Source organism: Mobula hypostoma, chromosome 21, assembly GCF_963921235.1.
Source record: "Mobula hypostoma chromosome 21, sMobHyp1.1, whole genome shotgun sequence".
Lineage (NCBI taxonomy): Eukaryota > Metazoa > Chordata > Chondrichthyes > Myliobatiformes > Myliobatidae > Mobula > Mobula hypostoma.
In genome coordinates, this window is record NC_086117.1 from 21,419,197 (window position 1) to 21,443,990 (window position 24,794).

General features: G+C 41.8%; 1 long non-coding RNA gene across 1 annotated transcript in view; it reads right to left on the reverse strand.

Moving 5' to 3' along the window:
* LOC134359626 (uncharacterized) overlaps positions 1–24,382 on the reverse strand; it is a 65,009-nt gene extending 40,627 nt beyond the window's left edge. The window contains exon 1 of the long non-coding RNA XR_010021154.1: positions 24,302–24,382. This is a non-coding gene — a long non-coding RNA (uncharacterized LOC134359626). The remainder of the gene's footprint in view (positions 1–24,301) is intronic.
* Between the last annotated feature and the right edge of the window lie 412 nt (positions 24,383–24,794).

Genomic DNA, 24,794 nt, shown 5'->3' on the forward strand with positions numbered 1-24,794 from the left:
GAGGAAGCTGTTCCTAAAACTTTGAGTGTGGGCCTTCAGGCTCCTGTAGCTCTTTCCCAACAGTAACAATGAGAAAGGGGCATGTCCCAAATGATGAGGGCCCTTAATGACGGATGCTGCTTTCTTTAGGCCCTGCCTTTCAAAGCTGACCTCACAGGTGGTGAGGGTTGTGCCTGTGCCTTGAAGGAGCTGCCTGACTATACAACCCTCTGGCAGCCTCTTTCCATTTTGTACACTGGAGCCGCCACACCGAGAGGTGAAGCAATCAGTCAGAATGTTCTCCATAGTCCATCTGTAAAGATTTGCTCGAGACATACCAGATCTCCTCAAACTCCTAATGAAGTACAATTGTTGGTGTGCTTCTTCGTGATTGCATCAAGTTTTTGGGCCCAGGGTAGATCCTCTGAGATACTGACACCCATGAACTTGAAGCTGCTTACTCTTTCCACTGCTGACTCTTCGATGAGGACTGGTGTTTGTTCTTTCTGAAGTCCACAACTAATTCCTTGGTCTTACTGACAATGGGTGCAAAGTTCTTGTTATGACACCACTCAACCAGCTGACGTATCTCATTCATGTACATCTCCCTGTTGCTGTCTGAGATTCAGCCAACACTGGTGTCATCAACAAACTAATAGATGGTGCTTGAGCTGTGCCTAGACGCGCAGTCATGGGTTCAGAGAGGGTAGAGCAGTGGGTTAAACACACATGCTTGAGTTGTGCCAGTGTTGATTATCAGCTCCTTGGTGGAACAGCGAGGCTGGTTGTGTCCTGGGTCAGGCATGGAGAACCTGTCGCGCTGCTTTCTTTCTCTAACTTGTAGACCGAACAATCTCTCGGCTTAATGTTCCAGTAAGCAGGTCAGTTCTCATAACATGCCAACTTTTGGTTCCTTTATCTAGGAAAGGTTGCGCTGACATTGAAGAGGAGGTTCATGAGAAAGATTCGGGAGTGGAAGGGTTAACTTATGAGGAGCATTTGATGGCTCTGGTCTGCACTCACTGGAGTTTAGGAGAATGAGGGGGGATCTTATTGAAACCTATTGAATAATTAAAGGTTTAGATAGAGTAGACTTGGAGATGATGTTTCCTATTGTGGAGCTGTCTAGGACCAGAGGGCACAGCCTCAGAATAGAAAGACATCCCTTTAGAACAGAGATGAGAAGAAATTTCTTTAGCCAGAGGGAGCTGAATCTGTGGAATTCATTGCCATGGATGGCTGCGGAGGCCAGGTTATTGTGTATTTTTAAAGAAGAGGTTGATACGTTCTTGATTATTCAGGGCATCAAAGGTTACAGAGGAGAGGGAGAATGGGGTTGGGATAAATCAGCCATGATAGAATGGCAGAGCAGACTCAATGGGCTGAGTAGCCTAATTCTGTTCCTATGTCTTATGGTCTAATCTTAAACCACACCTGAAGTGGTGCACAGGGCATGTTTGAAGTACAGTTGTAGTGGGTACTTTTCATCTGTCTTCACTGTGGAAGACACTAGCAGTGTGCCAGAGGTCTGTGAGTGTCAGGGAACAGGAGTGAGTGCCATTGCTATTACAAAGGAAAAGGTGCTAGGCAAACTCAAAGGTCTTAAGGTAGATAAGTCACCTGGGCCAGATGGACTACATCCTAGAGTCCTGAGAGAGGTTTCTGAAGAGACAACAGATGCATTGCCTTCTTTCAAGAATCACTTGATTCTGGCATGATCCCGGAGGACTGGAAGATTGCAAATGTCACTCCACTCTTTAAGAAGGGAGGAAGGCAAAAGAAATTGTAGGCCAGTTAGCCTAACATCAGTGGTTAGGAAAGTGTTGAAGTCTATTATTAAGGATGAGGCTTTGAGGTACTTGGGAGTCTAATGATAAATAAGTCAAAGTCAGCATTGTTTCTTTAAAGGGTAATCTTTCCTGACAAATCTGTTGTTCTTTGAGGAAGTAACAAGCAGGGTGGACAAAGGAGAGGCAGTGGGTGTCATTTACTTGGATTTTCAAAAGGCTTTTGATAAGGTGCCACACATGAAGCTGCTTAACAAGAAAGAATCCTATGATGTTACAGCACTAATCAGGCTACACTTGGAGTATTGTCAACAGTTTTGGGCCCCATATCTTAGAAAGGACCTGTTGCCATTGGAGAATGTCCAGAGGAGGTTCACAAGGATGATCCGGGAATGAAAGGGTTAACATATGAGGAGCGCTTGGCGGTTTTGGGCCTGCGCTGACTGAAATTTAGAAGGTTTCTCATTGAAACCTACCAAATGTTGAAAGGACTAGATAGGGTGGATGTGGAGAGGATGATTCCTGTGATGGGGGTATCCAGAACTACAGGGCACAGCCTCAAAATGGAGGGGCGACCCTTTAGAACAGAGGTAAGGAGGAATTTTTTTAGCCAGAGAGTAGTAGATATGTGGAGTGCTCTGCCACAGACTGCAGCAGAAGCTAAATCCTTAAGTATATTTAAGGCGGAAGGTGATTATTTCCTGATCAAAGGATATGGCAAGAAGGCAGGTGTATGGGGTTGAGTGGGATCTGGAACCAGCCATGATGGAATGGCAGAGCAGAGTTGATGGGTTGAATGGCCTAATTCTGCTCCTATGTCTTATGTCATTTCCCTCTTTGGCAGCATGTGTGTTTTCCAAAAAAAATACCGTTACAGAGGAATACAGCATGGATACAGGCCTTTTGGTCTAATGTTATAAAAGATTTGAAATATTTACAGGTCTTTTGAGTGCAATTTCAGACTTGATTTGAGCTGCAAACCTTCTCCTCGGTATATCCACCTTTGGCCATCCCTGCTCAGAGTTTTTGTTTCAAACAATTTAATTTAAGGAATGACATCATCGGATAGGCCCACTGAGCAATATCAATTATTCTTATTGATTAGTCTTTTGAGAGTTTAACGTTCCCATGTCCAAGAAAAGTGTTCTTTTCCTAAAATCCTATAGCAGAAGGAGACTATTCAACCCATTGTACCTGTGCTAGCTCTTTGTTAGGGTTGCCCAATTAGTCCCACTCTTCCCTGTAGTCCTGCAGTTACTGATTTAAGACACACTACAAGTGAGCTGCTGCACTGCTGAACCAACAGACCCCATGCCAAAGGATATAATTTTTGCAAAAAATAAACTTTGCTATTTATTTAATCAAATATAGATAGCATCTACTACACCCACACCCTGGGGCAGGCATACAGTTCAGCTCTATATTCACATCATCAGCAAACACCTGCAAAGCACTTGCAGGATGAGACCATTTGACCCAACAGTGGTCTCTGTTAGTGATGCACAACTTATTAGCCTGAAGCCCCTTGAGTGACTGCTGGTGCCCCAGTGACGAGGATGCACCAGGCTGTGCACACAGGATGCTGCAGTATATCCCAGTGTTTATACCCCTTATACAGTACATTTCCACAGTCCTCTTCATCAACGAACCCTTCCCTTCCTTTCTTCCACATGGAAAAACAGGCATCTCCCAAACTCTTTGCTCGATTTATCAGTGACCATCAAAATGATACAATTTATTGAAATGCGGCCCTTCAAGCCACATCATCAGCAATCCCCAATTTAATCATAGCCCAATCATGGGATAAGTTACAAGGACCAATTAACCTATCAGCCGGTATGTCATTGGACTGTGGGAGCAAACTGCAGCACCCGGAGGAGACCCGTGGGGAGAACGTACAAACTCCTTATTGGCGGTAGCCGGAGTTGAACCTGGATCACTTGCACTGTAAAGCATTGTGCTAACCGCTGTGCTGCCCCTTACGGCCTGTAATTCCCGTTCCCCCTCAGGTAGAATCTCTGAGGTAGAAACGTCTCCTCTCTTGTCAGCGCCATCTCTGCAGCATTGTAATGCATTCACGTTGAGATCTGTTGATGAATTTCACCTCCCTAAAAGATGTCAAAGTATACATATGACTATAATTTCAGGGTTCAGCATGTATACTTTGCCCTATCACTCATTTAATACATGCAGCAGAGGCCTAATTTCCACCCAGTCTTCTCTACATTTGTCCTTATCAAACCCCTTCATAACCTGAAAGAGCTTGATCAGGTCAACCCCCTCCAGCTTCCCTTTTCAGGCAGACGAGCTGCGCCAGAGCGCGTGCAAGCGTTGATCTGGGGCGAAGGGTTCTCTCTACTCACTAAAGGATGCGTTGTTGCACAGACCCCCCACCCCCCGCCGCGTCCCAGGTTTATAAACCTCACACCGCTCTGCGGCTTACACTCAACAGAAAGAGTGATACCCAGAAACAGCGTGCAGGTGATCATTTTAAAATGGAAAACGAACACATCGAGACAGATGCTGCGTCTTTGATATACTGCAGCAACCTGTGCATACAGCATGGTGCATCCCCATCACCGCCAGCATTCATTACAATATTAAAATGGCCACAGCCCAATAAATTGTGCATTATTAACACAGTCCATTGATTTTTTTTGTGCTGCCAACAGCCTAGGCAGCCAGTCTCTCCTTGTCAGTCTATTGGATTGAAATTCATTTCCTATTTAAGGGTCAGAGTCCAGGGCCTCTTTAGTCTGAACTTTCCAGAGGCCAAACCTGATCAATATTTGGAGATATATTTGATCCTTGGCTGGTGGCATGGATTAAGTGGTCATAAATACAATAAAAAAAAACAGGGACTGCTGCTAACTGGCGACTGGGAAGTGAAAGCTGAGCTGAGAGTGTGAACTCTCTGCTGCATGAGTTAGCGTGCACTTGCAGAAACTGCACACTGAAACACAAATGCAGTCAAACACACAAGATTGAGGCTGTTTACGAGGCTTTCTCTATCAAGGATCAACTATATAAAGTATGACTATGACTATTATTCACCGTATACATTTCCATGTATCAGGAACTTGTTGTGGTGTGTTGGTCAGCGTGTGACAAGCAACAAAAAGCAACAACAGTGATGAAGGGTCTCAGCCCGAAATGTCGACTCTTTATTCCTTTCCAATGATGCTGCCTGACTTGCTGAGTTCCTCCAGCATTTTGTGTGTGTTACTCTGAATTTCCAGCATCTGCCGAATCTCACACAAAATGCTGGAGGAACTCAGCAGGCCAGGCAGCATCTATGGAAAAAAGTACAGTGGACGTTTCAGACCGAAACCCCTCTTCAGGAGGTACTGAACTCTTTTCCATAGATGCTGCCTGGCCTGCTGAGTTCCTCCACAATTTTGTGTGTGATGCTTCGATTTCCAGCATCTGCAGATTTTCTCTTATCTTCAGAATCTCTTCTGTTTAACATTGAACAATTATAAAGAATAAAGAATTATATAAAATAAACTTCAAGGTTAAATACAGATATGGAATAAAATGTGCATAAGTACACGAATCCCAACATGTATTTACAATGTAAACAGCATTATAAAAACTGGTTTAAAATGTTTACAGTTCAGTGGAGTGACGAGGTTATTAGATAGAGAGTAGGTGCGAGGGCTAACTAGGATGGTTAATCAGATTACCCGGCTAGGAGATGGCATGAAGTTTTTGTTTTAACAGCCCTATAGCGCTTTCCAGAAGTGAGCTTTTGGAAAAGACAGTTTGCAGGTTGGGTAATGTCTGCAACGATTGTTTCTGCCCACTTGCCTGCCCTGGACACGTACGCATACAGCTGTGGTGGTAGACTGCAGATTTCTCTTGCTGGCTTTTCTTAAGTAAGTTTGAGGTTGCAGTGGGAATGAGGAGAATGAAACCATCTATTCATAGAAGAACCCCCATTGAGATACCAAGTAATTAAACCAGTTACATGCCCATTTTGCTTTAATGCAGAAGTTTTGTAAGAATATTGGATGAAGATGCAGGAAAATGTCATATGGCTCTCAACTCAATTAGATCATAGAAGACTTTTTACCTCACTGTACTTCCCAGTCCTAACCGCACTACACTTGATTTCTTTAAATGGGATTGCTTCTCTTAGTATCAGGATGTCATAGATATTAGACTTTTTATAGGTATTTTACTGTTTTTATTTATCAGAAAAATAACAATTAGCCTTTATTTCTATCATTATTTTAATCCACATTAGACAATTTGATAATAAATCCTCCAACACGTTTCGCTCTAACTTTTGTGTTTGCTTAGCCTCATCAACAAAGTAAACACAACAAGCACTGTGGATCAGCTCTGACTAAAAGTCATCTGAAACATTAACAGTGTATCCATCTCCACAGAGGAATTATCCTTGATTTGCTTCATAATTTTAATCCACATGAGATAACACATTAATTAATTCTACAAAGCATTCCTATAGAAATTTTGTGCTGACTAGCTCCATGAAAAATGTAAACACAACAAACACTACTGATCGGCTCTGATGAAAAGTCATCTGAAATGTTAGCATGGTGTCCTTTTCCACAGATGCCGCTTGACCTTCTGGGTATTTCTGACATTTGCTATTTTAATTGTGGGGAAAAGGACTCTGCTTCCTGAAGCAGCAGGAATTTGATTCCTTGTTCCTTTTGTTACGTAACCGGCAACAATGAATATTAATCGAGACAGGTTATATAAAAACCACCAAACATTTATTAAACACGTATAAACAATAACGAAAAAAAAAACAAAGGAAAACTTTAACCGGAGATTAACAGGTACGCAACCATTCACCAACTCGCCACTCGGCTCTGGTTCTTAGAGTGTTAAATGCGAAAACAGTTCTTAAAGCAATACAGTCAGATATAGTTCTTAAAGCGATAACTTCAAAAGTCTAACAGTTTTACACATTCAATTGGGAGAGACTTCACTGGAGAAAGATTTCTTCACCGACGCACCTTTACTGCTGGTTCTGTCCACAGGATTCCCGATGCCGAAAATAAACAATTTAAATCAACTGACCTTAAATTCCTTTAGAGACAGAGCACCTTTTTGCATGAACTCATTGCCCTATTGCAAGAGTTATCTCAATGCAGGTTCTCTCCCAACAAAGACTCAATAAGGTCAATTCTTTATTAAACTGCCAAACGATGCCGACTTCTCTCAATCCTTCACTTCGATGAATTGTTCACTCTGCCTTTAAAACTGTCGGAATTGAGTGAATTGGCACTTCCAGCCACAAATTTCCAGTCCAAGTAATATGGAATCTTTCAACAGAACGTACAACCGTTTTAAAAATGAAACTGCATCACAAAAACAAACACGCAACAGAAACAGAGGCACAACACGTTCTACCTGGAAATCTACAAACTCAAAATCTAACTGTGTCACCTGGGTCGACCCTTATATAGTCACGGGGCACATGTCATCACGTGACCTCACATCGGTGGGAAAATCACATCAGGTGACCTCCAAAAGACCATTACATCATTCTCACAAAAAAAAACAGATCTCCTTGAGCATGTAACACTTTAACCTCACATCATGATATTGACCACTTATTAAACAAGCATATTGACTAGTGACATCACAGCTTGGTATGGAAACACCAGTACCTTTGGACAGAAAATCCTTGAAAAGGTAGTGGATTTCACATAGTACATCATTGGTAAAGCCCTCCCAACCATTGAGCACACCTACATGAAACACTGTGGTAGAAAAGCAGCATCCATCTTCAGAAATCACCACCACCCAGGCCATGCTCTTTTCTCACTGCTGCCATCAGGTAGAAGGTACAAGAGCCTCAGGACTCACACCACCAAGTTCAGGAACAGTTACTATCCACAACCAGCAGGCTCCTGAACAAAGGGAGATGATTAAACTCACATACCCATCCATTGAGATGTTCCCACAACCAATGATCTCACTTTAAGGACCCTTTATCATGTTATCTCATGTCTTCGTTATATATTGCCATTTATTTATATTTGCTGGCGTGGGGCCAAGTGGTTAAGGCATTGGGCTAGTGATCCGAAGGTCGCTAGTTCGAGCCTCATCTGACGCAGCATGTTGTGTCCTTGAGCAAGGCACTTAACCACACATTGCTCCGCGACGACACCGGTGCCAAGCTGTATTGGCCCCAGTGTCCTTCCCCTGGACAACATCGGTGGCATAGAGAGGGGAGACTTGCAGCATGGGCAACTGCTGGTCTTCCATACAACTTTGCCCAGGCCTGCGCCCTGGCAAATCCACGGTCTTACGAGACTAACGGATGCCTATTATTATTTATATTTGTGTTTGCACAGTTTGTTGTCTTCTGCACTCTGGCTGATCTTTCATTGATCCTGTTATAGTTACTTTTCTGTAGAGTTGCTGAGTATACCCACAGGCAAATGAATCTGTATACGGTGACACATACATACTTTGATAATAAAATTTACTTTGAACTTTGATCATCATTGGCTGACCCGGTCATTCACTTGTCTATCATAAGACACTTCCCCACCTAACCATTCATCTGTTACCCCACCATTCCTCCCATACCCGCCCCTGGCTCACGTTACCATGGTGAAAGGAATCCATTCAGCAGGAAACCAGGGAAGTTTGTGAAGCAGAATTATCGCTCCACAGTTTCCTGAAGTGATGGATGCACTTTGAGTTGAAATAGCAACTCTGTTTATCTCTTCACAGACTCATCTCACCTGCTGAGCATCTAATGCTTTTATTTTTGATTTCCAGCAGACACATTTTTGAAATTTTTTAACTGCTATTAACAGTGCTTAAAATCAGAGTTATATTCAGCACAAGAAATGAAAAGCTTCAAAGAGTTATATCTAAAGTAAGTGTGGGGAAGACAAAAAGGTTTAGAGAAGAAATTCCATAATTTGGCTTTGAGGCAGCATGATCACCAGCAGTGTAATGACTGAAATCCTGAGCCAAGTATCTTGAGTTCACCCATTTTTGTGCACTGAACCATTATTGTGTGTGGTACCCTTACCAAAGTGGCTCCCAAACAAGTGTGTAATAAGACTTCATGGACTTGACCAGAAGTACCTGGTCCAGTTTTGCAAATGGCATGTTCTCACTCTGAAACAATGCCATTGTGGTATACTCCAGGTTAAACCGATTTGGATTGCGTAGCAATGAAATCAAAACATCGTCAGGCAATCCAGTTCCTTTGCAATTGTTTTTAAGCTTCTGGGATGTCACACAGCTGTTAAAAGGGTGCTATATAGATTTTTACTCCTCTTATATACAGTAGTTTTTTTGTATTGTGTTCGGTCTTTCTCATTTTTTTGTGCAAGGGCGGATAGATTGGGGGGGTTGATGTGCTTGTTCTGTTTTTATTCACTTTTTTTGTGTGTGTGGGGGGAAATGAGGGTTGAGGATCGTGCTGCCTTTCTTTTTCTTTTCATTCTTGGTTTCATGGCAACCTGGAGAAGAAGAATTTCAGAGTTGTATACCTTTGAACTCTTATAGATGCCAACTCTTTCGTTCTTCTACACAAACACACATTTCTCTGTATCAGTAGATAAGTAGAGAGAACGTGACTGCTCATTTAATTGCAGCACACATTCTATCTAGCTGCCAGCATTGTTTTGTATTAACTACCTATTATTATTGTTAATGAAACATTCTAAATTAGAACAGGACTGAATATCTGCTCTGAAACGTGTCTTCTCTGTCATTATAGGGTTCTGTCTCTTATTCTTCAAGATCAAGGTCATGGCCGTGTAATATATGCATGCTATCATGTTATTAGGCAGATGAATAATATGTATGAGGTTTGAACCTTGAACTTTGCTCTCTTACCCTGACAGAGATGCACTTTTTGCCCAGACTAATCTCTCCATGTTGGAGCAGTAATTCCATTAGTTTATGAAAAGCATCTGCACATACTCAATGACCTTGCATGCAATTTCTTTATGGAGATAGGCAAAGGAATATTAAAATTTTGGGTACGTAGACATGTAAATTAACATTATATTTATTACATGCACAAACCATTTTAATAATTGTAGCTGAAAAAAACATGAAAGGAAAGTTCAAAGGCCAAAGTACAAAATAGGCAATGAAGTCCATTTGTTTTTGAAATTAATTGCTGGGAGCATGCTTTGTATCTACCGACTTAAGAGCCCTGTGCAATATGCTTAGAAAATCATTTTGAGCTTAAAGATAATTAGTTTCAATTTAATGTCTTAGTTCTTCATATTTGAGAGCTAATAAATTTTGTCAGGTACTAGCCAGGAGAATTTAAAAAAATAATATCCATTGAATCCTAGAAATTTATAGTACCATATAAGAACATTCAATCCATAGCTGTATGATTAAGAACTCCAGCAAGAGATTCAATTAAAGTTAGCAACTCTGGCTTCTGTTGTATGGCCTAAATGATTAGATATGCAATGGCCTAAATGATTAGATATGCAATGTGCCTAGAATTACTATGAACCCCCCAGAGTACTACCTGACAGTGATAGATGAAGAACAAGGTTGTCATCACTGTCTTGTTTGGCTGGAGATACAAGCAGATAACAGAATAGCTTGGCTGTGTTTTATGGTGTCAAAGCCAAGACCAACTGCTGTTTTTTTTGGACTGAGCTCTGGATAATTGGCCATCTTGTTTCATCAGGCCCTGTCTTGTCATTTCCTTCAGCCCCATTGCCCTCTAGTGTTCCCTGGGCTCTAAACACTCCAAATGTTACAGGCTTTCTTTTCTATGGGTAAATATTATCCTCAATTTTTCCCTGTTTCAGCTGAAAATTTAAATGCTAACCCTTCAAGCAGGCTTCATTTTAATGTAATCTCTAATATTACTAGTCCTCTGGATATCCTAACTAGTGAGATCGGTTCACATGTTGTAATAATTGACCTATCTCCTAGTTTGCTTTGGGCAGAATGTGCAAACTGGAAACTTTCAGTTATACAATGTCCTAAAGCACAGTACAACCATTTCATTCTGTACATAGAAGAGGAAAGTGTGGATGTCAGTTTGAGCATAGGGACGGCAGCACAAACAAGGTGATAAATCATGAAATTGTTAGCACATCATTGTGCTGTTGATTAGTGGGACCACAGGAAGAACTCCACTGTCTGTCAGAATGAGATAGTTTCTATTGCCTCTTTCTGAAAGGGCAGATAGTACCTCCTTGTATAACATTTCATTAGCTTTCCAGCATCTCCAATTACGCTAATCTCCCTTGGTGCAATAGCTTGGATTCACTGCACAAGTCACAACTGTGGCGTAAAAACATAGTCTTCAGAGCCAGAGGCATGACATTGCAAAATATTAGCCATACCTGTTTAATTCTTCTCTACGACAGAAGTTCAGTGAAACCCTCTCTCACTGCTCCCCTTCTGTGATCTCTGCTGATTTTGAACAACCTCCCCCCACCCCACCTTCTATTCTGGCTTGTTCCCCCTTCCTTTCCAGTCCTGGTGAAGGATCCTGGGCTGAATATTTATTCTTTATTCTTCTCCGTGGGCACGTGGCCAAGTGGTTAAGGCATCGGACTAGCGACCTGAAGGTCATGAGTTCGAGCCCCAGCCGAGGCAACGTGTTGTGTCCTTGAGCAAGGCACTTAATCACCCATTGCTCTGCGACGACACTGGTGCCAAGCTGTATGGGTCCTAATGCCCTTCCCTTGGACAACCAACATTGGTGTCGTGGAGTGGGGAGACTTGCAGCATGGGCAACTGCTGGTCTTCCATACAACCTTGCCCAGGCCTGCGCCCTGGAGAGTGAAGACTTTCCAGGCACAGATCCATGGTCTCGCAAGACTAATGGATGCCTTTACTTTATTCTTCTCCATAAACTCCTGCAGAATTCCTCCAGCACTTTGTATGTGTGCCTCTGCATTCAAATTAGTTATGTGGCTTTTTATGTTTTTCTTCCCCTTTATTCTTTCTTCGTTTTGTCTTGCCATTAAACTGATGACAATATTCCATTTTGCTCTTTACAGTTTGGCTTGCTGGAATATGCACTGATTTCTATCAGGATGGTCCAGTTAAGATCTTGTCCTTAAAAGGCATGACTGACAGCACAGCCATGATTCAGAATGAGAGCTGGAAGACTTCGCAGTTGGTGTGGAGTAGGTTCGAAGTGTTTTGAAAGCAAGCTTGAGGATTTCAAAACTGAGGCGTCCTTGGAAAAAGAGACAACATAACTTAGCAAACACAGGCTTAATGGGTGAACAAATCTTGGGGCGGGGTAAGATACAGGCAGCAGAGTTTCAGATGCGCATAAAGTTTAATAAGTGAAAGGAGACTGGCCGGGAAAGCTTTTCAATGGCCGGGTGCAGAGAAAACGAGGGTGCTGCAAAGGTTTCAGCAGCAGAAGTCGATTCTGCCAATTGTCAGATGAAGAGTGGAGAATCATTTAGTTTGCGAACTAACCAGCAAAGCCCGAATCACCACTACAGTTTAGAAACACTCTGAAGACTCCTTTCACTTTATACTGAAGTGAAGTTTTTTTATTTTTTTTTTCTTTTACTTGAAAAAATTGTGTATAATTTATGTTAAATTAATAGTTTGTTGTGAACACTGCTTATATGATGCAATGTATCTGTGATGGTGCTGCAAGTGAAGCCACCAGACAGAATAATAGTTCGGCACAAATTAGATGGGCTGAAGGGCCTGTTTTTGAGCTGTAGTGCTCTATGACTAAGTAAGTTTTTCCTTGCACATATACATACATGTATTTGTGCACATGATAATAAATTTTACTTTAGATGATCTGATATGGAGTGATGCATCTCCACTTCCGTAGTGAGAATAGGGAGAATATGTGGCATGTTGTATCTGGAGTTCATAATTCACAGAAGGATGCAACTCAAAGAGAGGATGAAAGCTCATAATGAATTAACGTTTATAGGTTAGAACTCAGTTACACATGGTTCATAAGGGCCAAAGCCTCAAATGGTGGTTGAGCAGTCAGATCATGGGGCAGCCGTGGTATGAGAGATCATCTAAAGATCACACTCACTTCCAGAGCGACACACACACGAAGCTGGAGGAACTCAGCAAGTCAGACAGCATCTACGGAGGGAAATAAACAGATGGCATTTTGGGCTGAGGCCCTTCAGCAGCATTTCCTTTCATGTTATTTTGTTGCAATTTCCATTGTGTCCCCAATGTCTGTATGTCTGAGTTTTCCATCTAGGATTAAGTAGCTCACACCGTCTCCATCTTCCTCCTTTCCACTGCTTTATGCGATGATGTCGTCCTGAGGTGCTATTCCCAAACAAGTACAGATCAGTGCAAAAGAGAAAAGTGTGAAACTCTCTCCCACAAACACAGTAGATGCTCACTTAGTGAATAATTATTCAGGTCAATGCAATTTCTCTGGACAAGGGTATTAAAGATATTTAGGGAGGATCTCAGTCTATATCGGGACATGGGCAAGTGGCCGTACCCCTGTCCCTCAAACAGTCTTGTTCCTCTTCCTTCCTGGTCTTGGGACAGTTCCAATGTCACATTCTCTCACCCTAGCTGAGGGCTTTAGGGTTGCTTCCCTTTTGACTAGCATCTCTCTGTCACACTTGGCACTGACACAATGAACCATGTATGAACTAGCTATGTAGAATACTCTTCTGATGGTGCAAAATATTTCTCAGCGAGATGCAAGTAATTATGAATCTGTTATTATTCCTAACATTCAATTGCATGTCAAATCCTGGTGAGAGAGAAAGGTCTACAGGGATCTCTTTCACTGACCTAAAAATCTCTTGTGAGCCTCTTACAGAGACCTTGCAATTCACTTAATCTACTTTTTGGACAAAATAATAATCTGCAGATACAGTGCCTTGAAATAGTATTCAGCCTTTACAACTATTTTCACATTTTCAATAATTTAAATATATTGAAGTAGGAATTTTTGAGCTCATCGACAAAACATTGTGCATCATGTCAAATTAAAGTAAAAATTCGAAAACCTGTCAACAATTTTCCAAAAATTAAAAACCAGAATTGTGAGGGTGAAAAAGTATTCATCCCCTTTGTAACTACTGAGCTAATTTTCCTCAGGTGCAATACATTACCTTACCAACTCAACCAATTTGTTGATATAGAAAATTGGAGGAACCCCTGAATAAATATCCCCTCTTTCTGTAAGGTTCAATAGTATGGTAGATTTTCAACAGACCAAACCAAAATGAAGACAAAAGAGCATTCAAGACAAGTCAGAGAAATAATAACAGAAGAGCACAAGTCTGGGGAAGGATACAAGACCATCTCAAAGGCATTGAATATATCACGGAGTTCAGTGCAGTCCACTGCGAAAAAAAAGAGGCAAAAATATGAAACCACAGCCATACTGCCTAGGTCAGACCGCCCCTGTAAACTTGGTCGCCAGAGAATAGTGGCATAGGCAAGAGAGACTACCGTGATGCCAACCCTCTTTCTGACTGAGCTGCAGCTGGAGATGATGCTTATGGCTCCACAATCTCTAAGGCCTTGCACAAAAAGGGTATTTATAGAAGAGTGGCAAGGAAGGAGACCCAACTTTTAAAAAAAAGCATATCCTTGCCTATAAAGACTTTGCAAAATGTCACTGAGAAGATACTGTAAAGATGTGGAAGATGGTCTTGTGGTCAGATGAGTCTAAAGTGGAACTTCTTGGCCTCAACACTAAGTGGTAACATATGGTGTAAATCGAATACTGCACATTAGCCAGGAAACACCATCCCTACTGTAAAGTATGGTGGAGGTAGCATCATGCCATGGGGATTCTTTTCAGCAGTAGGGACTGGAAATCTGGTCAGATTTGAAGGGAAGATTTTGTTGTTATTGGCATCTGTCTGTCTTGAAGGACAATGGGAGATGATAACCATCACAAGCCTGGGCAGAAGGTATGGAGATCCTGAGATGCCCAGTCGTCAAGATCCCCCTCTCGGTCTCACCAGTGTAGTTCAAAGGAAAGCTTATGAAGCAATACAAAGCTTATGAATCTTGGCTGCAGGAGCTGCCAGAAGGATGTTCAATGATGTCCAGCTGCCTAAGGGGCTCCACTCCAGATCTGCGGTCTGGGTTTATTCCCGTAGCCTTCGTCTCTCCCGAGGCTGTCCACAAGGCATTGGGGCTACTTAACCATAGCTGAGGATCTGGTTCACGAGCACCAGGGCATGTCCACACACTGCTGGGCCTACATGTTTACATGTGTAGGTGCCAGATCACCTCCATGGGAAGATTAATACTGCTAAATACAGAGAGATCCTGGATAAAAACCTGCTAGCCTCTGCCAGAAAGCTTAAATTGGGGAGTAGGTTCATCTTTCAACAGACATCAATGCAAGGCACACTGCCAAAGTGACCATGGAGTGGCTTTAAAGGAAGAAAATTGAAGTCCTGAGTGGCCCAGTCGGAGTCCTGACCTTAAACCGATCGGACATCTCTGGCAAGACATCAAGATTGCTGTCCACGGTCGCTCCCCGACTAATCTGGCACAGCTTGAGCAATTTTGCTCCATCACAAGCTATTAGAGATTGTCCAAAAAGTCTGCTAGCTGTAATTACTGTGAGAGGTGATTCAACTAAGCACTGAGCAAAGGGGGATGACTAGTTTTGAACTACCGACGTATCAGTTTTTGCAGTTTTAGTTTGTCATGCTTTACAAGTTTCCCTCTTTTTTGGGTTCTAATGTGAAAAAAGGAACAATGTGAAACAAATAAAAAACTCTCAGATAAATTGATCAAATTCCCTGATTGTAACAAACGGTTGGGGGCTGAATACTTTTACAAGGCTCTGTAAATGCTGGACAGTGTATTAACTGCTTAAAGCAGCAAAGAAATGTAACTTTGCAAATTAATATCCAAGCCTCCTTCAAAAGGAATAATAAAAATTCAAGAGTACAGTTATCGAGTTCCTTAGGTCTGTGGTCCGGTGAAATGATTAAAGTTGCATAGACATAGTTGGACGTATATGTGTAAATAGAATCAAATATTGGGGTGCACAGTAGTGTAGCAGATAGTATAACACTATTACAGGGCCAGCTGTATGATCAGGGATCAAATCCCATCGCTGTCAGTAAGGAGTTTGTACATTCTCCCCGTGACAGCAGGGATTTCCTTGAAGTGCTCCGGATTCCCTCCTACATTCCAAAACATGTACATTTAGGGTTAGTGAGTTGTGGGCATGCCATGCTTGTGCCAGAAGCGTAGCGACAATCCTTGTTGATTTGATTTGGCACAAATGATGCATTTCACTCTATGTTTCAATGCACATGTGACAAATAAAGCTAATCTCTCTAATCTCTATTGATGTAGTCTGGATCTCCCGGACTGCTACAAATTTTATTCCTTGTTGTGATAGATGCTCATTAACCATTTGTATTTAACCCATACATCCCCATACCACTGACCCACATAATAACTATCTAACTTGGGCCAATGATGAACTGCACACAAGAAAGGTCTGCACTGAGGTATCTGAATTTGAGCTAGGTTGGCAATCAAGGGCACAGACAAATTGCTGGACTTCCCATAACCAACGGCAAACGCAGCAAGTATTTACTTGGCTATAGGTAGCTGTGAAACACCACACCGTCATGATTTGCACCTTCTAAATATCCTTCGCTTGACAACATGGGCATGTTTTTACTTCTGTTGAATTCAATGGACTCCCAACTCATTTTCGCACAAGCAGAAATTAACCTCACTTAATTGCTATGATCACAAGTTACTTGTATCTGGGTAGGTCCTCACGTCCAGGAGAATTGAAGGAGTCCATTTAATCTCATGCTTCCTATTTTCAGACTAATCTTACATGGTTGGCTGTAGCAGGATCTATATGGCCAATAAAATGGATCTTAAAGTCGAAGGAGCAAGCATGTCTTCCAACCACAGGGAGGAGGAAATGTCCAAGGACAGCTCTTGGAACAAACCCAGATCTCACTGCTTATGCTTTTAAAAGGGATGTCAGGAGAGCACTGAACGCAGGTGCAGACGGCGGGATAATATCCAACACCTGGATGACCAGGAAGGTTCCTCTGCCTACATCAGCAGACCTTCCTTGCTTTGCCAGCTCTGCCTGGAATGGACTGCCACTCGAAAGGCATCAGCTGGATGCCTCCCTTGTGCCTTACGCCACTTGAGTGATACAGGGAGCACTCGAGTTTGGAGTGAAGTTGCTTTGAAGTCTAATGGAGCAATAAGGAAACAACACGACTGAGCAAGAACTCCCACTTCCTTCCCACCTCATTTAAACACTTTTCCCATCGTCAGAAGGTCATCAACTAAGCCCACTGGAATACAAGTAGTTCAAAAACTTCAAAATTCAAAGCAAACTTATTATTAAAGTACACGTATCACCCTGAGATTTGTTTTCTTGTGGGCGTACTCAATAAATCTAATAACCATAATAAAAGTCCACTATCTGTGCAAATGCAAAAGAAAAAATGTTAATAATAAATTAAAATAAGCAATAAATAACAAGAACATGAGAGGACGAGTCCTTGAAAGTAAGTCTGTAGGAGTGGGAACAGTTCAGTGATGGAGCAAGTGAGATTATCCCCTCTGGTGCATGAGCCAGCTGGCTGAGGAGTAATAACTGTTGTTGAGCTTGGCAATGTGAGTCCTGAGGCTCCTGTACCTTCTTCCTGATGTCAGCAGTGAGACCTGGGTGGTCTGGATTCCCGATGATGGATGCAGCTTCCCTGCGACAATGCTCTATATAAATCTGCTCAACGAGGTTGATGAATAAGAAGACAGGCGCAAATATCAGTGAGAGTTTTGACACTACCAGCCTTCTTGCCCCTTCTTATCCTAGTTCTCATCCATGCAGGGGCTTCACTATCCCTTCTGACCTTCCCCTCTCTGAGGCAGAACGCTCTGTCCTCAGTAAGGGCCTCACCTTTGTCCCCCTGTGCCTGCACCTCAGTGAGTTCCGTACCCATCATGACGCTCAGCTCTTCTTCTGCTGCCTCCGTCACCGTGCCTCCTTCTTTGGCAAGGACTCTCCAACCCTCACTGATGACCCCTTCTCCTGTCTTCAATCCTCCTGCTATTCCTGGACACCTGATCTGGTCTTCTGCCTGCTCTGGATCTTTTTGTTGATAACTAACATTGAGGCATAAACCATTTAAACTGGGTCGCCTGCAATCTGATGGCATGAACATCAATTTTCTCAAACTTCCAGTAATTGCTCCCCCTTCACCATTTCCCATTCCAGTTTCCCCTCTCTCTCCTGTCCCCTTACCTACCCATCAATCCCTCTAGTGCTCCTCGCCCTTTCCTTTCTTCCATGATCTTCTACACTCTCCAGTCAGATTCCCTCTCCTTCAGCCCTTTATCTCTCACCAACCAACCACAGAGCCCTTTACTTCACCCTGCGCCTCTCCCGGTTTCACCTATCACTTGCCACCTTGCGCTTTTTCCTCCCCTCCCCCCCCAGTCTCTTGTTCTGACTTCTCATCCTTTTCGCCCCAATCCTGATGAAGGGTCTCGGCCTGAAACGTCCACTGTTTACTCTTTTCCACAGATGCTACCAGACCTGCTGAGTTCCTCCAGCATTTCATGTGTTTTGCCTTGGATTTCCAGCATCTGCAGATTTTCTCATGTTTCAGAGATTTACCTGCTCACCTCTACATCCTCTGGACTATACGGTATATCAAATGGCTTAGGCTGAGGAAATTGGGTATTAGGGTGATTGAGTTGGAAGGGTGCTTCAGGAAAATCCAGATTTCATTTTTGCTACTGCAGCCGGATTCTTTTTGTTTTTGACTTCCCATTTAAAAAATCTCTAAACGGTTTGCTTTCAAGTTCAGGAACAAATAGATCACAACACAAATCCTGTTGTCATGCTTTCCTGACCTCGGCATCTCAGATAATCTGAAACTGTACAACTGTATAAAATTAAAAATAAAAGAAATGATTTTCCCATTTAAAGCTGTAAGCCAGTTATAAAACAATAACTTTTCTGTAATACACAAATAGCCTGCCTCCTGGACAAAGCACAGCAAATTATAGCCTTCAGCTTCCAGATTAGACTCCTGATATACTTCTTTAATCTACAATCAATCCGGTGAACTCACCAGTGGAATCAAACCGTGCTCTTTCAATCAGAGCAGGCAAGCAGTTTAAAACCATGCTAGATTGCTTAACAAGATCCACCGGCAATTGTGGTACATAAGCAAGTGCATTAATAAAATACATATACCAATGTATTCAGAAAATAAAGCCCAAGGCATTATAATAAATTCATGTAAATACTTATTAAACTGATAAACCAAATGCAATGTCCTGTAGGATTCTTTATTTAGGTCAGTGTGATTATCCTAATCCCCTCATGTCTTCATGACAAGTTGTCATTCTTTCTTCAGCTGGTGAAAGAGGTCATGGCTTGACACAGTTTGGAAAAGCATATTTTAATATTTTAATTATTGCATTAGTGGATTATCCCTAACCTAAAAAAAAGCTTAACAATCACAGCTGTAGAATTTGAACAGTATCCGTCTTGTTAAGTTTAATCCCAGACTTGAATTAATGGTGGGACTAACTTGCATTTATATAGCACCTTTAACAGAATGAAACTTCTCAAGCCACTCAAGGGAGTCTTATGAAACTTCAACAAGTCATACAGAGGGACAGTGGCCCAGATCTTGTGTTTGTAATAATGGTGAAATCAGCAGCAGTGATCATTATGGCATGAAACTGACATACAGAGCTTGTAAGAAGTATTCACCTCCCTTGGAAGTTTTCACGTTTTATTGCTTTACAATTTTGAATCACAGTAGATTTAATTTGGCTTTTTTTGACGTTGATGAACAGAAGAGACTCTTGTGTCAAAGTAAAAACAAATTTCTATGAATTAGTCTAAATTTATTACAATTATTAAACACAAAATAATTCATTGCATAATTACCCACCCCCTTCAAGTCAGTATTTAGCAGATGCACCTTTGGCAGCAATTACAGCCTTGAGTCTGTGTGGATAGGTCTCTATCAGCTTCATACATCTGACACTGCAATTTTTCCTCATTCTTCTTTACAAAACTGCTCAAGCTCTGTCAGATTACGCAGGGATCGTGAGTGAACAACCCTGTTCAAGTCCAGCCACAAACTCTCAGTTGGATTGAGATCTGGACTCTGACTTGGCCACTCCAGGGCATTAACTTTGTTCTTTGTAAGCCATTCTTGTGTAGTTTTGGCTTTATGCCTCAGGTCATTGTCTTGCTGGAAAACAAATTTCTCCCAAGTCACAGTTCTCTTGCAGGCTGCATTAGGTTTTCCCTCCAGGATTTCCCTGTATTTTGTTGTAATTCATTTCACCCTCTGCCTTCACAAGCCTTCCAGGGCCTGCTGCTGTGAAGCATCACCACAGTATAATGCAGCCACCACCATGCTTCATCATGGTAGGGATGGTGTGTTTTTGATGATATGTGATGTTTGATTTATGTCAAACATAGCATTTAGTCTGATGGCCAAAAAGCTTTATTTTTGTTTCATCAGACTATAGAACCTCCTTCCAGCTGACTTCAGATTCTCCCATATACATTCAGGCAAACTCTATCCAAGATTTCATACAAGTTCTTTTTCCAACAGTGGCTTTCTCTTTGCCGCTCTCCCATAATAAGGCTGCAATTGGTGAAGCACCTGGGCAACAGTTGCTGTACCCGCAGTCTCTCGCATCTCAGTCTCTGAAGCTCGTAACTCTTCCAGAGTTATCATGGGTCTCTTGGTGGCCTCCCTCTCTAGTCCCCTTCTTGTACAGTCACTCAGTTTTTGAGGACAGCCTGCTCTAAGCAGATTTATGGCTGTGCCATATCCTTTCCATTTCTTGATGATTGACTTAACTGTACTCCAATGGATATTCAGTGACTTGGAAATTTTCTTGTATCCATCTCCTGACTTGTGCTTTTCAATAACCTTTTCGCAGAGTTGCTCAGAGTGTTCATTTGTCTTCGTGGGGTTGTTTTTGCCAGGATACTGACTGGCCAGCAGTTGGACCCTCGAGATACAGTTGTATTTTTACCACAATCAATTGAAACACCTTGACTGCACACAGGTGATCTCCATTTATCTAATTACGTGACTTCTAAAACCAATTGGCTGCACCAGTGATGATTTGGTGTGTCATATTAAAAGGGGGTGAATACTTATGCAATCAATTATTTTGTGTTTTATATTTGTAATTAATTTAGATCACTTTGTAGAGATCTGTTTTCACTTTGACATGAAAGAGTCGTTTTCTGTTGATCATTGTCAAAAAAGCCAAATTAAATCCACTGTGATTCGATGTTGTAAAACAATAAAACATGGAAACTTCTGGGGGTGGGGGTGAATACTTTTTACAGGCACTATAGGTAGTTAAATGGGATAATCTAGAAATTGTTGTCTCTTATCTCTTATTCTGCCCCTGCATTGCAGGTTCTCACAAAACACTCTGTGTACCGACCCAGTAGTTCGGGTGTTCTTGGACTATTCTCTCCAAAAAATATCCTGAAAACATTCCTGTTAAGCTATAAGGCACAATTGACATATTCAGCACACCTTGTTTTAACCACTGCTGGTACAAAAATGCATGTGTACAGTACATTGTAATTCCCTCAACCAGGTATTTTAAAATAAAAAGTAGGCATTAAAATCCATTTATATGTTAAAAAAGGGTTGGTAATGCTAATTTCAGCCTCTGTCTTCATTTTGATAAACTGTGATGGTTACAGGTTAGGATTTGCAACCTGAGAATCTTTAAATGTGATTGGCTGTTCAGCTTCCTGTTACCAGGGGTCACTACAATGGACCCTTGCCAACAACAGAAGTCAGTAAAAGGAAAATCTGTGCCCCAAAGATCTATAGATCATTCTGAAGTGTCCTCTTTGAGGTCAGACGTGAGGGCCATTACTTCATCATTGCCTTCTAGGGCAGAGAGAAGTGAGTAGTAGATTAGGAAAGGGATTCCAGATCTTCAAGCTCGAACATAAATAGTCAATATTATCTTTTTTTAGGAAGAGAAGGGACAGCATTGGATAAATGTAGATATCTCAGAGGGTTACAGTAGGAATGAGATTGTACAGAAAGGGATGGCTGAACGTACAAAGGGATCGGAAAAGAAAGAAAATAATATTAAAATCCCCATGTCACCAAACACTCCCAGCACTCCCCAGCACTGGAGGCAGGAACAACCTGAAAATACTAGAAATCTGAAGTATAAGGAGAGCACAGATTTCAATTTGAATGCAAAATGTCCATTTTCTAGGTTTGCTAAGGGATAATCATCTTTTTTTCTCTTTAAGTGGGGATATTTCAGAAGAGGTTTAAGTGCAGAAAATTACAAAGGGTCTCGTTAGAACAAATAAACTTCCATTGACTGGAGAATCAAGAAGCAGAGAGCATAGACTGTAGAACTTCAGAGTGGAGAGTGGTATACATTTTTACACAATGAATAATTACAATCTGAAACACATTAACTGACAGTCCTGTAGAAGCAGATTGAGGGGAAGAACGTTCAAAAAGGAAAGTGAATGTTTACTTGAAAAGGAAAAAAATCTCAGTGCTTTGGGACTGGAGTGGAGGGCATGGGATTTCTCTTGTAGACTTGAGAAAAGCATGGAAGTCTAAAAGTTCTCGTGTTGGATCTCAACAGATGTGCTTTCTCAATGGATTCTTGTTTCTAAGCCAAATGATACTTTCCTTATCAAATAGTCGTTTACCCTTCAGTAAACAACCAACATAAGCTATTTCTCATTTTGTTTACCATCTCAGGGACATTACCCCCTTAAAAAACAATAACATCACAAGTATTGGTTTTAAAACAGTATACCGATTCCATGAAGAGAGTGCTTACCCACTATTCTTGAATGACGCTTCTTTCCATATCTGGTTTCAAGGCAGTCTTTCTCAGGGCTGCCCAGATGCTGTTATTGCCATCTTGGTTTTAAATGGTTCCTACATGTTAGTTTTGTTCCTGCTTTCATCTTTTCCCCATCTTATTATGTACCCTCACTGGCTAAAGCCACTGTACTAGGTCATCTCTCTCAAGGGATGGCTGACTGTTTTTCCTGTTGTGCTAGAGTTCTTTCTTTAAATCCCTGAAAGGGACACACAGGAAGTGTGTAGACTCGACCTGCCACTCCTGGGTTACGAGCAGGCTCTTTAGCTCTTGGAGTCCTTCCTGCATTCGCTTAGATCGGAGTGGTGAAGTGCCCAGGTAGCAGAGCTGCTGCCTTACAAAGCCAGTGACCCAGGCTCACTCCTAACCCCCTTGCTGTCTGTGTGGAGTTTTAATGTTCCTTCTGTGCCTGCAAGGGTTTCTCTGCGGGCACCAGTTTCCTCTCATGTCCCCACTACCTTGGCAGATGCATCTGTCCAGCTTCAGAGGAACTGATCACTGCACATTCACGTGGAGGGAGCACGCTCGATAATGTGTGGCAAAAAAATCACTCAACGTGCAACAGGCTCAGAACACATCCTCCAGCTCAGAACCAGAGATCCATGAGCAGTGACAGAAATATACACCAACCCGTAACAACATGCAAATCTGTCACTTCGTCACTATCATCAACACTGATTCAATGAGAAGTGCAGGAGGAGTACCAGACATATCATAGGATTAGTGGTAAAAGGTGAAGTTGCAACTTTTGGACTATGACCATGCTAAACAGCTCGAACACCATGCATTGAGCAGAGCTGAAGAATCTCACAATCCATGTATCAACATCTTCTATATCTAATCATGAATATTGAACAACTAGGCAGCCAACAGAAGCTCCAAGAACATTCTCCATCATCAAAGCCAGTAGAGCCCAGCAACTGAGTGTCAAAAAAGAGCTGAAGTATTCACCAACATGTCAAGTGAATGATACACGTTGGCTTCCACCTGATGTTCTGCCAATATACCAACCAATCTTCAGTCAATTCAATTCACTCTACCCAATATCAAGAAAAGACTGAACTACACCAGAGGCTAAGGGAACAGGTGATATCCTTGGTCAGATGTGAATCCTGTTCTATTCTCTGCTCTAAAGCCACTCCAGTACAGTCATTACACTGTCTCTACCTGGCAATATGGAACGTTGCTCTGCTATGCCTTGTTCATAAAAAAAAAGACAAATTCAATCTGGTTGATAGCCATTCAATTAGCCTATTCCCAATCATCAGTAGAGTGATAGAGCGTGTCATTGAATGTGCAGTCAAGCAGCATTTATTTCTCAATAATCTGCTCACTGATGGCAAGTTTTGGATTTGGCAGGACCACTGGGCTCCAGAGCTGATCACGATTGTAACTGCACCGGTCCAATGAAATAATGGCCACGCAACATACAGATGTCCTTGAAGATTTATTTTTATTTCTCTCTCTCTTTCTTCAGTAGACATTATGAAAACTACAAGAAAATAAAGGACATAAAAGTTTGAAACATACATCTCTTAGTCTTTCAAAGTCCCTCAGGCTACTGTCCGCCGATAAGCAGGCCCAAACACATCAGAAGTGTGCTGAAATCAAATAAATCACTAAAACGTATCACACTGTGCATGTAACAACATTATATAAAACAAATTAAGAAAAACAATTACCGTGTGCACCTCTTGGACCACATGCAGAATGAGGTTATTTTAGGGCCATGTGTCTTCCTCTGTTTCCATGTTGGTTCTGTCCCATAATACCACAGTCATGTGACCCATTAAACTCTGGTCATGTGACCCATTAAACTCTACATTAAATAAACCTTACATAAAATATTTTAAGGTGATAAATTAATCAGGAATTTATGACAAAAACATATAAAATAAACATCTCAATGAAACACGTCCCTGAGATAGTTACAACGATCTTAGTCCAAACATGGGGCCAAAGAGCTGAATTCTGGAAGTGAGATGAGAACGTTTACATTTGGCACAGAGATGAGAACAGGATCAGGCTATTTGACTTTCAATCTGACCACGGCTGTTCACCCACTTCACTACCTGTCACAGATCCCTTCCCACATCCTTGGATTGCTTTAACGTTAAGAAATGTATCTACCCCCTTGAATATAGTTAATAATTGATCCTCCATTCGTTTTTCCGG